This window comes from Theobroma cacao, chromosome 2 (genome assembly GCF_053813885.1).
Source record: "Theobroma cacao isolate CCN51 chromosome 2, ASM5381388v1, whole genome shotgun sequence".
Lineage (NCBI taxonomy): Eukaryota > Viridiplantae > Streptophyta > Magnoliopsida > Malvales > Malvaceae > Theobroma > Theobroma cacao.
The window spans coordinates 49,998,771-50,012,978 of NC_142640.1; the positions used below are offsets into that span (position 1 = coordinate 49,998,771).

Genomic DNA, 14,208 nt, shown 5'->3' on the forward strand with positions numbered 1-14,208 from the left:
AAATGAGTCTCGAAAATATTCTCCTTCTCTATCACTTTGAAGAATTTTAATCTTCTTTTCTTTTTGATTTTCAACAATAGTTTTAAATTCATTAAATTTGTCAAATGTTTCATCTTTTGTTTTCATTAAATAAACATGAGTGAAGCAAGAATAATCATCAATGAACATTATAAAATACCTTTTCCCTCTCCTTGTTAGTAAACCATATAGTTCACAAATATCATAATGTACAAGTTCTAATAATTCAATTTTTTTTTAACTTTTGGAAAGGTTTCTTAGTAATTTTTGCTTAAACACAAATTTCACATTTTTTCAAAATTATCTTTTTGACATAAAATATGACTATCTTTGACATTAAATTTAAAGATTGAAAATTTAAATGACCTAATTTAACATGCCATAAATCAGAAAAATGCTCAACAATATAAGCAGAAGAATTATTTATTTCATTGATACTGAGTTTGAACATTATGTCACAAGAATATCCTTTTTCAACAAATACAACATTTTTATTACTACAACCTTATCGGATTTTAATATAATCTTAATTAAAACCATTCTTACACAATAGATGTGCTGATACAAGATTTTTTCTAATTCCAAAAATATGAAATATGTTAAGTAAAGTTAATTTTTGCCCTACAATAAATTTTAACTCAACCATTTCTTTGCCAAGTACCTTTTGGTCTCTTGAGTTCTTTATAACTATTGAATTGTCTTTTGTCATTGGAAATATGAATATTAGCACTGGAATCTAGCCACCATTCTGAACGTTTTGTTACAGTAGTCATATGTGCTTCTGTAACCATTTTAATATGTATTTCAATTACCATCACGTTCAATAAAGTTTACCTTGTTTCTAGAACTAGAAGCAACAAGATTTTCAGAATTTTTGAACTTGCACTCCTTGATAACATGTCATTTCTTTCCACAATGATAACACATTTTATCACTCTTAAATTTCTTGGATTTCTTGAAGTCATTTTTCTGGACTCTATTTCTTTTTATTTTCTAGAACCTTTTTCTTTTTCACTGACGAGGTTTACATTTGATCCAAGAATGAGTGCATCTCTAACACAATTTTCTACCTCAATATGCAAACGAGTTTAAAACTCTTCAATAGTAAGACTTTCTGGAAAATGCAACATTTCTTCCTATATCCATTCCAAGAAAGTGGAAGTTTGGACAGAATTACTCCTACTTGAAGTGAGTCGGGAATTTTGATTTTCAGTTTACTTAATTTAAAGGCCAAAATTCGTAACTTATGTACTTGATCCATAATTGGTCTGATATCCGTCATAGTAAACTCGAAGTGTTTCAATGCAAGAAATTTATTCATACATTTTTTTCTCCTTTTTGTATGTTTCCTCAAGTGTAGTCCATGTTTCCTTTACTGAAGTATTATGTCTGAACAGATTATAAAATCAATCGGTGAGAGAATTGAAAATGTATCCACGACAAATAAACTCGTCATGTTTTTGTTTTCCCATGTTAACTGGTTACAACAACAATTGTTGTTGCAGCAATATTTTTAGAAGGTGTAGCCTCTATTGATGTGATCTCTTTGGATTAGATGGTCAGTCCATCTCAAAAACATAATGAATCTTCATGTGGTTAATAAAAATACTATCTTATCCTTCCATCTAGTGAAATTCGTTCCATTGAATTTGTCGAATTTGATCACTTCTTGATTTTGGAAGTGAACCTTCATATTTGAATCTAGCCTGGTCTCCATTACAAAACAATTGTGAAAAAGGTTTTGAGAAAATACCTTAAGATTGTTAGAAATATTTGAAAAGAAAGAAGAAATTTTTAGAAAAAAGATGAGTATGACTTTGAAGGCATGAATTAACACTTTCTTTAAAGTATTTTCTAAACCTGCAATATATAACAAAGTCCTTAACACACTTATCAGAATAATGAAAATAACAGTGTAATAACGCTGTTTATATAATAAGCCAACGTATACCTCTTTTAATATAAAAACTTGTTTCCTTTCATAATATAACTCTTCAAATAATAATTTTCTTTCATAATCTAACTACTTAAAAATTATATTTAATAAGATAACTTTTTCCAAACTCTTCAATCATAACTTTTCATAAATAATTTTTTATTATTTAATTTGAAAATTAAAATAATAAAACTAATTACTTATTAATATTTTAATTCAAGAGTCCAAAAACCAACACTAACAAAAATATCTAACACACAAGCCAATAGTCTTTGACCAAATCACTTTTTCTGCTTTAAGGCACGAAATTGTTTATTTTATTTTTTCATGTTTTGCAATTAGTATCAAAAGTAGTGGTGTTTTCCCTCCTCACAATTATTTCATTTCATGACAATTCCCTCTCTTCATCCAATGCAGTGATTGTACTTTTTGCTTTCTATTCGAGGTGGTCCCTTCTATATCAATGATATTGATGTAAAATTTAGCTTCAGTTGAATGTTTATGAGATTCACATGTTTAATTTTAACACATGTGGCATATGTTTGCTGCAGTAGTAATTAATGATGGGGTAGGGTGTGGTTTTGATCAATTTGGAGATTAGCTATTCTTTCTTACCAAAATGTGCAGGGGTTTCAGGACTAGGAGCTATCATTTAGTAATAGTAATGTCTTGTGCACTTGGTGTGTTAACGAGAAGACATGTCATGCCATCATAATTGAAGGATATGGTCTTCGATTTTCAAATGGTCGAATCTTCCTTGGGTAACCCTACGTATGGTAGAGAAGTTTATCCAGGGGTGGGATGGTAATTGTCATAGAAACTGTCCAAAAAATTGGTGGATGGGCATTTGTGGTGTAACTTTTTGGTTGAGATTGTATTTTTTAAGTTTATCCAGGGAAGCCAGTTCAATGGCTGATGTTTTGGCTAAATTTGGTGTTCACCGGAGTGAGATGTTCTCTATCCATGGTGGTGAACTTTTAGCTTCTCTCTCCTCCTTCGGGTATTTCTCCTTGCTCCTGGTATTTGGTGCATTAGGGATTTTTTGAACACGTGAAGGTTGGCTGCAAATGTAATGGTGTGTTTCACTGGCCGCTGAGTGCCTTAATTGGTGAGTTGAATGGGGAGTCGCTATCAGATATTGGAATGTCCGCCCCATCTGTTTGGGTATGTTGACATTGCTGTGTTGCTTTTGAAGTCTAGTTTATTACACGATGTACTGGAACGAGGTCGTTAGGGGCAAGGCATTAATGTCCTAATGCTGTTTATATTTGATTGCTGTATTGTAAGGTGTTAGCTCTTGACTGACGCTATCTGGTTTGAGGTCCCCTGACCATTTTTGATGTTCTTCCTTGGCCCCGCCAAGCTGTTTTGTATCAGACTAATTTGATACCAAGGTACAAGAAAACTTCGTAAAAATTTCAAGACAGCATATTTCCTTCACAAGCCCAATTTAGGAGAAAAGGCCTTCCAGGTGTCATCATGGTACTGGTCTCCAGGGTCCAATTGAAGCCTACTCCAAATGTCCATCCACAATTGGGTGATCCAATTACGTAAGGACTTATGAATATCCTCATTTGTTTCATTGAAAAAAATAAATAACAATATATTAATTGAGCACGACCATAATCTCTGCATATGTTTTCTGTTTACGGAAATAGATTCGATTCATCCAAAACCAGCAGGGCTACGACAAGTTGTCTAGCTATAACAATGAAGGAAGATGGCTGCCCTGCGGACCAAAACAATGTGGGCAACATACGTAATTATAAATATTGTCTTAGTCAGTGTTGATAAATACCAACGAATATTTATCCGGATAGTAAGATATAAATAATTTTAAAATTTATAAAAAATAACGAATTTATCAAATGAAAAATGAAAATATCGATACAAGAACTTGTTTGTAGAAAAATATTTACCAATAAAAAAATTATCAAGTGTCCAAAATCAATTCTGTCCTGCAAGTTGCAATAACCATAAGGAAAGTGTCTGTCTTTAAAAGTTTATGTTTATACTTATACACGAAGATATAAATTTGTTAAATCCTTATTAAATATAATAATTTTGTTTTATTTTCATTCGTCCGTAGTCTCTCAAAAATACATATGCATATAGAATTTTTTTATGACATCGACATTTATTGTCAATTTTTTTATGCAACTAATGAACATGTAGTGAGTACAAACGTAAGTATATGTACACTGCATGGTTTTGTGTACTAAATACTTGTAATAATTTAGACTAATTATCCTTGCAGTTTTTATCAGGCCGCAATTGGAAGCCTCCTTCTTCTCTTTTCTCAAGTGAATAAGGCATGTACGTCCCCAAAATCCTATCCCACATGACGAGGAACGGTTGCGAGAAGTTGTATTCGCCACCGTAAAGCTGGTGGTGGAGATCATGGTACGCGGTGCTGTTTATGAAGAAGCAGTGAAAGGGATTTCCAGGGAGCAAGATCCCGCAGTGGTCGTCCACTGATTTGATGGTGCCGAAGGAGAAGAAAAAGATGGAAGCTCGAGGGGACATGCCGGAGACGACGAAGGCTAATAACGCACCCACTGTGTCAAAGGTAAATGCTTCGAGTGGATGGCTATAGAAGGCACCGAATGCGTAGGGAACGACGAGGCGGTGGTGCTGGGAATGGATGTGGCAGTACAAGAACTTGTTGTGGTGCATGTATCTATGAAGAAAATATTGGTAAGTATCTAAAACCACCATGGCTACGATAAATTGTCTAGCTATAACAATGAAGGAAGATGGCTGCCATCATTTCCTCCTGTTACCTGCAGATGCATAGAAACAAGTCAAAATAAAACTCTGGAACAAAGATTAAAGAAGGAAAAAAGAGAAACCAATCACTACACATACCATGTACAAAAGAATGGCCGCCGTGATTTGAAGGAATTGTATCAGAAGGACGCCTTTGATGACTGTCTTTTTAGAGACCAAATTATTCTCATCCTCCTCTTGCTTGGGATGCAATCTGTAATTGTCACAAGACCCAAAAGCCATGTACATCCCTGAATAAACCCAATCCACAACCACCAGCATGACAGGCCCCAGCAATTCGTCTGATAACCGCAAAGCAGCAATCGCAAGCTACAGAAAAAATTTGGAAGTAAAACCCCAAATCACATGACAATTGTCGAAACCCCGCTCCCCCTCTTCGTCAATTTATAACAAAGAATATGAGAAAGAGACCCTGAAGGGAGCGAATTCTTCAATTAGCATCATTATCTGATCACAGTACAATAAATTAATAAAACTATAAGTGTACCCATGGAAGAGGTGTACCGTATAAACAAAATTAATTGATACAAATAGTTTTTAGTTTCGGATGAAGATTTGAGAATCCGGAAGTGGAAAAAATAATTGAGAAAGCCCCAGGTGTCACACATTGCTTGGTTGGAGCTTGGATAAATGGATAGGAATCCATCGAAGCTACCGCAGGTCTTTTCAACCATCCAACCGAGCAATATTATCTTAGGGGTGGGTTGCAGGAACTTGTCAAATCAGGAATAAAGTGCTGTTGGATTCATTAACGGCGTTCGACAAAAAGAAGAAATGAATAAAGAGGGCATTCATCTATATCCTGGCAAAGTTGATCTGGGACAATAACTACTATAGTACGATCCCTTTTCATTCTTATCTTTTTTATTTCCTAAATAAAATTCGTATTGCTTGAAAAAAAACATAGACACATATGTAAACCTATATATATATATATATACGATTTTATATATCTATATATATATATATATAAATTAATTACACTTGACATAATAATAATTATCAGTTTTTTAAATGTTTTAGCTGTTCGAAAATGCAATTCTTCAACCACCATTAGAAATAAAGAAAGGAGAAAGTGGATCTCTTTGTTTAACTCTTCATCCACCACCATTGAAATACATTCACCAATTCACTTGATCCATCGGCTTCCAAATCCCATCATACTCAATGACATGAAGGAAAAAAGGTCTCGTGATTGAGGGAGAAAAAAATTAAACAAGAAAACAAAGGATGGTCTCAATTTTTACTGTTTAATCATTCTTGTGTGCTCTTTTAATCGGTCGTGGTTCAAAGCCACCTTCGGCTGTCTTCTCAAGTGAACAAGGCATGTATGTTCCCATAATTCTATCCCACACGACAAAGAATAGTTGAGAGAAGTCGTATTTTCCACTATATAGATGATTTTGGATATTAGTGGCGAAATCATAATTCTATCCCAATTGCATGATTACATAATAAATCAATATGCTAGAAGCTCTTCCAAAATTTTCATGGTCTTTTCAACAGGCTTAGGACCCATGAGATTGCAACTTTCGAATCCAACAACACCACTAGAGCTTTTTGGCCCATCCAAGTTGACTTAGAAAATTACTTCAATTAATGTTTTTATGATTAATGATTGATTTAATCAAAATATCATTAGTCATTTTATATATATTATGTGACATTGATGTGACGTATTAATATATCATAATAGAATGTGATATTTTAATTAATAATAATTTATTAACTATTAATTATAAAAACTTATTTGATATAAAATAAAAATATAAAAACTTAATTGAACGTAATAAAAGAATAAAGACTTATTTAAATTATCTTAATAATTCAAAAAAAATTTTAACATTATATTTTTTATATATCTATATATACAAATTAATTACATTTGATATAATAATAATTATCGATTATTAGGATGTTCCGTTATTACTATGTTGTGCCAAACGTGGTATGATCCATCAATATATATTAATAGATATGTGATCGATTTAGATATATGTACCAATATATTTGTGAAACTTGAAGATTAATTTATTAAAATTAAACAAACAAATAAAAAGTTCGAGAAAAGTCGTATTTACCAAAAAAAAAAGAATACACTTAATATAAAATATTCTCTTTACTTCTCGATGGTTTTTTCCTTTTTTTACTTTCATGAAAACTAAGATACAAATTTTTTATTTCATAATTCATATTTATTATTCTATTCATATAAATAATGTATAACAAATTTCAAATCAATTAAAATTGTAAAGTCATTTTTTATCTCATAACAATTTTAATTACTAATTATATGTTTTACGTGATAATATTTTTGATCAATATAATATAGATATCGTAATAATTTGAATATTTGCATGTAAGACATGTATGATTGTAAAACCTAATAATTAATTATTAAAATATTAACTGTATAAAAAAATAAAAAGATGTAATAATTAATAATTATTACATTAGTTTAACTATATTCATTAATGCCTTTGCCAAATAAAATGTCCTTATCTTCAATAATCAAATCAAATCCTCCAATTTCCATTTTTTTTCTCAAAAACTATTCGTTCCTTACTCCCCATAGTATCCACATAGCAACCCCCCATATTGTCATTCCTCTACTTCTCTCTTCCTCATTATTTCCTAAAGTCTCCCACTGTTCCATGAAAAAGGTCACTGCCCTTGGCATGCACCCTAACATCCCCCACCATTTCATAATCTCTCCCCAAAATCTCCAACTCCAATATCATTTAAAACTTCTTTCCAAAAAGTTGCATTTCCTAAAGATATTGCTTTACTAAAAGTTTTGGGATCTTCATATACACTTAGTAGAATTGGTGTTTCATTTAGTATATTAGTTTTATTTCCTTTAACTAGAAAAACAATTGAATATGAAGAAACATAATTAGAATCTAAATGTTTCTTTTTTCTCAATCTTTGACTATTTCTTGGCTCGATAGATTCATTAATTTCTTTTCTTTGTTCATCAATTATTGGAGCCATTTCAACTTGCTTTTCCTTTTCAAAATTAACAAAATTGTAAACAAATTTATTTTCAAAGAAATCAACATGTATAAGTTCAACTATAACATTAGAATTTAAATCAAGTAATCTATATGCTTCTGAATTTTGTGCATAAACAACAAAAATACTTTAGATGCGTCTAGGTCTTAATTTTGTCGTATGAAGATAAGTGACTTTATAATAAGCTATACACCTTCACACTTTAAAATAATTCAAGTTTGATTTTTTGCTTTTATTCCATAATTCATATGATGTCATAAGTAATTTTTTTAAAGAAACTCTATTACTTATATGACATACTGCCAAAAGTGTTTCTCCCCAAAAATTAAAAGGTGTCTTTGCATTTAACAATATACTATTTACCTATTTACCAATATTCTATTTTTTCTTTCGGCAAATCCATTATGTTGGGGTGTATAATAAGTTGTTTTTTGATGAATTATTCTATTCTCTTTACAAAATACAGAAAACGAATCTAGAAAATATTTTCCTTCTCTATCATTTCAAAGAATTTTAATATATTTTTTTATTTTCAACAACAGTTTTAAATTCCTTGAATTTGTCCAATGCTTCATCTTTTGTTTTCATTAAATAAACATGAGTGAAGTGAGAAAAATAATCCATGAGCATTATAAAATACATTTTCCCTCCTCTTATTAGTAAACCATTTGGTTCACAAATATCATAATGTACAAGTTATAATAATTCTAATTTTCTTTAGCTTTTGGAAAGGTTTCTTAGTAATATTTGCTTCAACCCAAATTTCACATTTTTCAAAATTATCTTTTTGACATGAAATATAACTATCTATGACATTAAATTTAAAAATTGAAAATTTAAATGACCTAGTTTAGCATGCCATAAATAAGAAAAATGCTCAACAATATAAACAAAATAATTATTCATTTCATTGATATTGAGTTTGAACATTATGTCATAGTAATATCCTTTTCCAACAAATACAACATTTTCGTTACTACAACTTTATCAGATTTTAGTATAATCCTAAAACCATTCTTACACAATAGATGTGCTAATACAAGATTTTTTTCTAATTTTAAAAATATGAAAAGTAAAGTTAATTTTTGCTCTACGGTAAATTTTAACTCAACCTTTTCTTTGCCAAGTACCTTTTGGTCTCTTAAGTTCTTTATAACTCTTGAATTGTCTTTTGTCATTGGAAACATGAATATTGGCATTGAAATCTAGCCACAATTCTGAACGTTTTGTTACAATAGTCATATGTGTTTCGGTAACCATTCCAATACGTATTTCAATTACCATCACGTTCAATAAAGTTTACCTTGTTTCTAAAACTAAAAGCAACAAGATTTTCAGAATTTTTGAACTTGCACTTCTTGATAACATGTCATTTCTTTCCACAACGATAACACATTTTATCTCTCTTAAATTTCTTGGATTCTTGAAGTAATTTTTCTGGACTTTATTTTTTTTTTCTAGAACCTTTTCTTTTTTCACTGACGAGGTTTACATTTGATCCAAGAATGAGTGCATCTTTAACGCAATTTTTTATCTCAATATGCAAACGAGTTTAAAACTCTTCAATAGTAAGACTTTTTGGAGAATACAAAATTTTCTTCCTATATCCATTCCAAGAATATGAAAGTTTGGACAGAATTGCTTCCATTTGAAGTGAGTTAGGAATTTTGATTTTTAGTTCACTTAATTTAAAGGCCAAAATTTATAACTCATGTACTTGATCCATAATTGGTTCGGTATCCGTCATGGTAAACTCGAAGTATCTCAATGCAAGAAATTTATCCATAGATTTTTTCTCCTTTTTATATGTTTTCTCAAGTGTAGTCCAGATCCTTTACTAAAGTTTTATGTCTGAAGAGATCATAAAATCAATTAGTGAGAGAATTGAAAATATATCCATGACATATAAACTCGTCATGTTTTCGTTTTTTCATGTTAACTGGTTACAACAACAGTTGTTGTTGCAACAATATTTTCAAAGGTGTTGCCTCTGCTGATGTGATCTCTTTTGGATTTGATGGTCAGTCCATCTCAAGAACATAATGAATCTTCATGTGGTTAACAAGAATACTATCTTATCCCTACATTTAGTGAAATTCGTTCTATTGAATTTGTCAAATTTGATCACTTCCTGATTTTGGAAGTGAACGTTCACATTTGAATCCAGTCCAATCTCCATCACGAAACAATTGTGAAAAAGGTTTTGAGAATATACCTTAAGATTGTTAGAAATATTTGAAAAGAAAGAAGAAATTTTTAGAAAAAAGAAGACAAGAATTAACACTTTCTTTAAAGTATTTTCTAAACTTGCAATATATAACAAAATCCTTAACATACTTATCAGAATAGTGAAAATAATAGTGTAATACCGCTGTTTATATAATAAGCCAGCGTATACCTCTTTCAATATAAAAACTTGTTTCCTTTCATAATATAACTCTTCAAATAATAATTTTCTTTCATAATCTAACTACTCAAAAATTATAATTAATAAGATAACTTTTTCCGAATTCTTCAATCATAACTTTTCATCAATAACAGTTTTCATAAATAATTTTTTATTATTTAATTTAAAAAATTAAAATAATAAAATGAATTATTTATTAATATTTTAATTCAAGAGTCCAAATACCAACATTAACAAAAATATCTAACACACAAGCCAATAGTCTTGACCAAATCACTTTTTCTGTTCTAACGCACGAAAATGTTTATTTTATTTTTTCATGTTTTGCAATTAGTATCAAAAGAAAGGTGTTTTTCCTCCTCGCAATTATTTCATTTTAATTTAGCTTCAGTTGAATGTTTGTGAGATTTTTAACACATGTGGCATATGTTTAATTTTAACACATGTGGCATATGTTTGTTCCACTAGTAATTAATGATGGGGATAGGGTGTGGTTTTGATCAATTTGGAGATTATAGCTATTCTTTCTTACGAAAGTGTGCAGGGTTTTCAGGACTAGGAGCTATCATTCAGAGATAGTAATGTCTTGTGCACTTGGTGTGTTAACGAGGAGACAGGTCATGCCATCATAATTGAAGGACATGGTGTTTGATTTTCAAATGGTGGAATCTTCCTTGGGTAACCCTACGTAAGGTAGGGAAGTTTATCCAGGGGTGGGATGGTAATTGTCAAAGAGACTGTTCAAAAAATTAGTGGATGGTCATTTTTGGTGTAATTTTTTGGTTGAGAATGTATTTTTTGAGTTTAAATTTAATGTGAATGAGTCGACAAAAGAAAAGTTGGATCCAATGAATTATGTGTATTACAAAATTTTCGTGGACATGTTCATGGAGTGTTTCATATGTGACTAGTTTGGAGTCAAAGATTCTAATAATGTTGAAATTATGATAATCTTTTATTTTGTGGAAATTGCCCAAGAATCAACAAAGATAAAATCCAGAGAAAATAAGCAAACAGAAAAACACAAGAATTTACGTGGTTCGGCCTCTTACCTACGTCCACGGAGTGAAACTGTTCTTCTATTATTGAGAATTTAAAGTACAATAAATTGACCTTTATGGTTCCCCAAAACAACCCAAGATCCCTTGCACACTCTTCCTCAATAACCTCCCAAGAACATTCACTCAAACCACTCTAGCTCCACCTAGAGCAAAAGATAGAGTTACAAGATGTTCTCTCTCTAGAGCTCTCAAAGCACTACTTGCAATTTTAAAGCCTAGAAATCCACTTTTATAGTATAAAAGTCCAAAGTAGAATGTGATTAGGATTCGATGTGGAATAAGAAGTTTAAAATCATACAACTACTTAATATTGTATACAAACAAAAATCCTAATCAAATAAGATTTAGAATTCTAGTCAACCTAAAACTCAACAAATCTCCACCTTTGACTTGAATTCAAACTCCTTAAACCTCTTCCACTAGTCGCACCTAATTGCAACTTCCTAACTCCACCTACTTTCCAACACCTTGAACAACTCTCCAAGCACAAGACTTTCTAAATCATTGGCCTTTATAATTACCACGACTACACATACCGAATCAAGCATGGTCCAACACTTGATTCCACAAAACGGCCAATGCACCTGTGTAGCCGTCAAGTCAATGGCACTAATTGACTTCGGAAAGGGACCTCGACGACCCTTCCAATTCACTACTAGCAAGATTTTTCGTCCTTTCACCATCGTCTACACCATGGGAACCTTTCATCACCTCCTCGGCAAATGAAATCTCACTTTGGTAGCTACCATCCCCTGTGCACTGTTCCCATCCTTTCGAGGCCTCACATTCTAGACGATACAAGCCATTATGCAAATTCCCCCTCATCAGGACCATGTCGCCTTGTGTGACTTTTACTACTCCATCACAAGCAGAATATCCAAACCCTTTGGAGTCTAACAGGCTCAATGATATTAGATTCTTACGCATCTTTGGGACATAGGCCACACCACCCAAAGAGCGCACAACCCCATCAAACATTTTGATTTTCACCACTCTAATACCCATGACCTTCACTATTGACTTATTACCCAAAGTCAAATTTCCAGCCACTCCTTCTTGAAGTAAATCAAAACAATCCTTTTGATAACATATGTGAGTAGCAGAAGCAGAATCTAAATACCAATCAGAATTTGCATCCATATTTTCTGAAATTGTAAGAACATCACAATCATCACCTTCAGTAACGAAAGCACACTCACCTTTGTTCTCGTTACTTTCATCCCCTTTTGTAGGACAATCCCTTTTAATATGCCCATACCCTTTGCATTTAAAGCATTGAACATTGTTGGATTTAGACTTGCCACCCTTAGATCCCTTACCAGTTGACTTCCTCCTATTAGCCTCAATTACTAATGCCAAGTCATTTGGATCTCTATCCCCTTCTTTACTTTTCTTTCGGGCTTCACGAGACATTAACGTTGCTTGTGCTTGTTCTAACGTTATTGTATCCATCCCACATATAAGAGATTCCACAAATACCTCATAGGAGTCTGGAAGCGAAGCCAAGAACAATAGTGCCTTTTCCTCTTCCTCCACCTTGACATCAACCTTCTTCAACTGATCAATGATTCCATCGAATTCATTCATATGCTTCATGAGGTCTCCATTCTCCTCCATCTTTAAACGATACAATTTTCACCTAAGCTGCAACTTGTTAGAAAGACTTTTCGCCAAATAAATTTTCTCTAACTTTGCCCATAATCTTAGAGCAGAATCCTCATCAATAACATGATTAAACACATTATCTCCAATGCAAAGTCGAATAGTGCTCACACACCTTTGCTCTAACTCTGCCCATTCAACATCCTTCATGTCATCTGGTTGCCCTTCCTCCTTTCCTAGCAAGGGGCGCATTAAACCTTGCTGCACAAGGAGATCTTTCATCCTTCTCTGCCACTGCGTGAAACTAGTCTTCCCATCAAACTTCTCAATTGAAAAATTCGTAGAACTAGTAACTTTCGACATCCTTGTTGAATCTTGAATTTACCGAACCCGAAGCTCTGATACCAGTTTGTTGTGGAAATTGCCTAAGAATCAACAAAGATAAAATCCAGAGAAAATAAGCAAACAGAAAAACACAAGAATTTACGTGGTTCGGCCTCTTACCTACGTCCACGGAGTGAAACTGTTCTTCTATTATTGAGAATTTAAAGTACAATAAATTGACCTTTATGGTTCCCCAAAACAACCCAAGATCCCTTGCACACTCTTCCTCAATAACCTCCCAAGAACATTCACTCAAACCACTCTAGCTCCACCTAGAGCAAAAGATAGAGTTACAAGATGTTCTCTCTCTAGAGCTCTCAAAGCACTACTTACAATTTTAAAGCCTAGAAATCCACTTTTATAGTATAAAAGTCCAAAGTAGAATGTGATTAGGATTCGATGTGGAATAAGAAGTTTAAAATCATACAACTACTTAATATTGTATACAAACAAAAATCCTAATCAAATAAGATTTAGAATTCTAGTCAACCTAAAACTCAACAGTTAAATTATTCTCAACCTCAACATGGGTTGACTTACACAAACTCATCATTGAATCGGATTTCAATGTAGCCATTGCTTGGACAAAGGAGATTACCTCAAGACCTTGGAATCTTTGACAGTGTTTTAATGAAATTTATGCTTTGTGTAACGTGATCGGTGACATTTTCTTCCCCCAAACATACAGCGAAGCCAATTCAATGGCTGATGTTTTAGCTAAATTTGGTGTTCACCGGAGTGAGATGTTCTCTATCCAGAGTGGTGAACTTTTAGCTTCTCTCTCCCCCGTCGGGTATATCTCCTTGCTCCTGGTGTTTAGTGCGTTATGGATTTGTTGAACACGTGAAGGTTGGCTGCAAATGTAATGATGTGTTTCACTGGCCGCTGAGTGGGCGGTTATGCCTTAATTGGTGAATTGAATGGGGAGTCGCTATCAGATATTGGAATGTACGCCCCATCTGTTTGTGTCTGTTGACATTGTTGTGTTGCTTTTG

General features: G+C 32.5%; 1 pseudogene across 1 annotated transcript; it reads right to left on the bottom strand.

Moving 5' to 3' along the window:
• Positions 1-4,071: 4,071 nt before the first annotated feature.
• Positions 4,072-5,188, bottom strand: LOC18610415 (sphinganine C4-monooxygenase 1 pseudogene; annotated as a pseudogene). Its single transcript, XR_016024619.1, has 3 exons — positions 5,156-5,188; positions 4,823-5,053; positions 4,072-4,737 (listed from the first exon to the last, which is right to left on the bottom strand). The product of XR_016024619.1 is annotated as a sphinganine C4-monooxygenase 1 pseudogene (transcript).
• Positions 5,189-14,208: the final 9,020 nt, after the last annotated feature.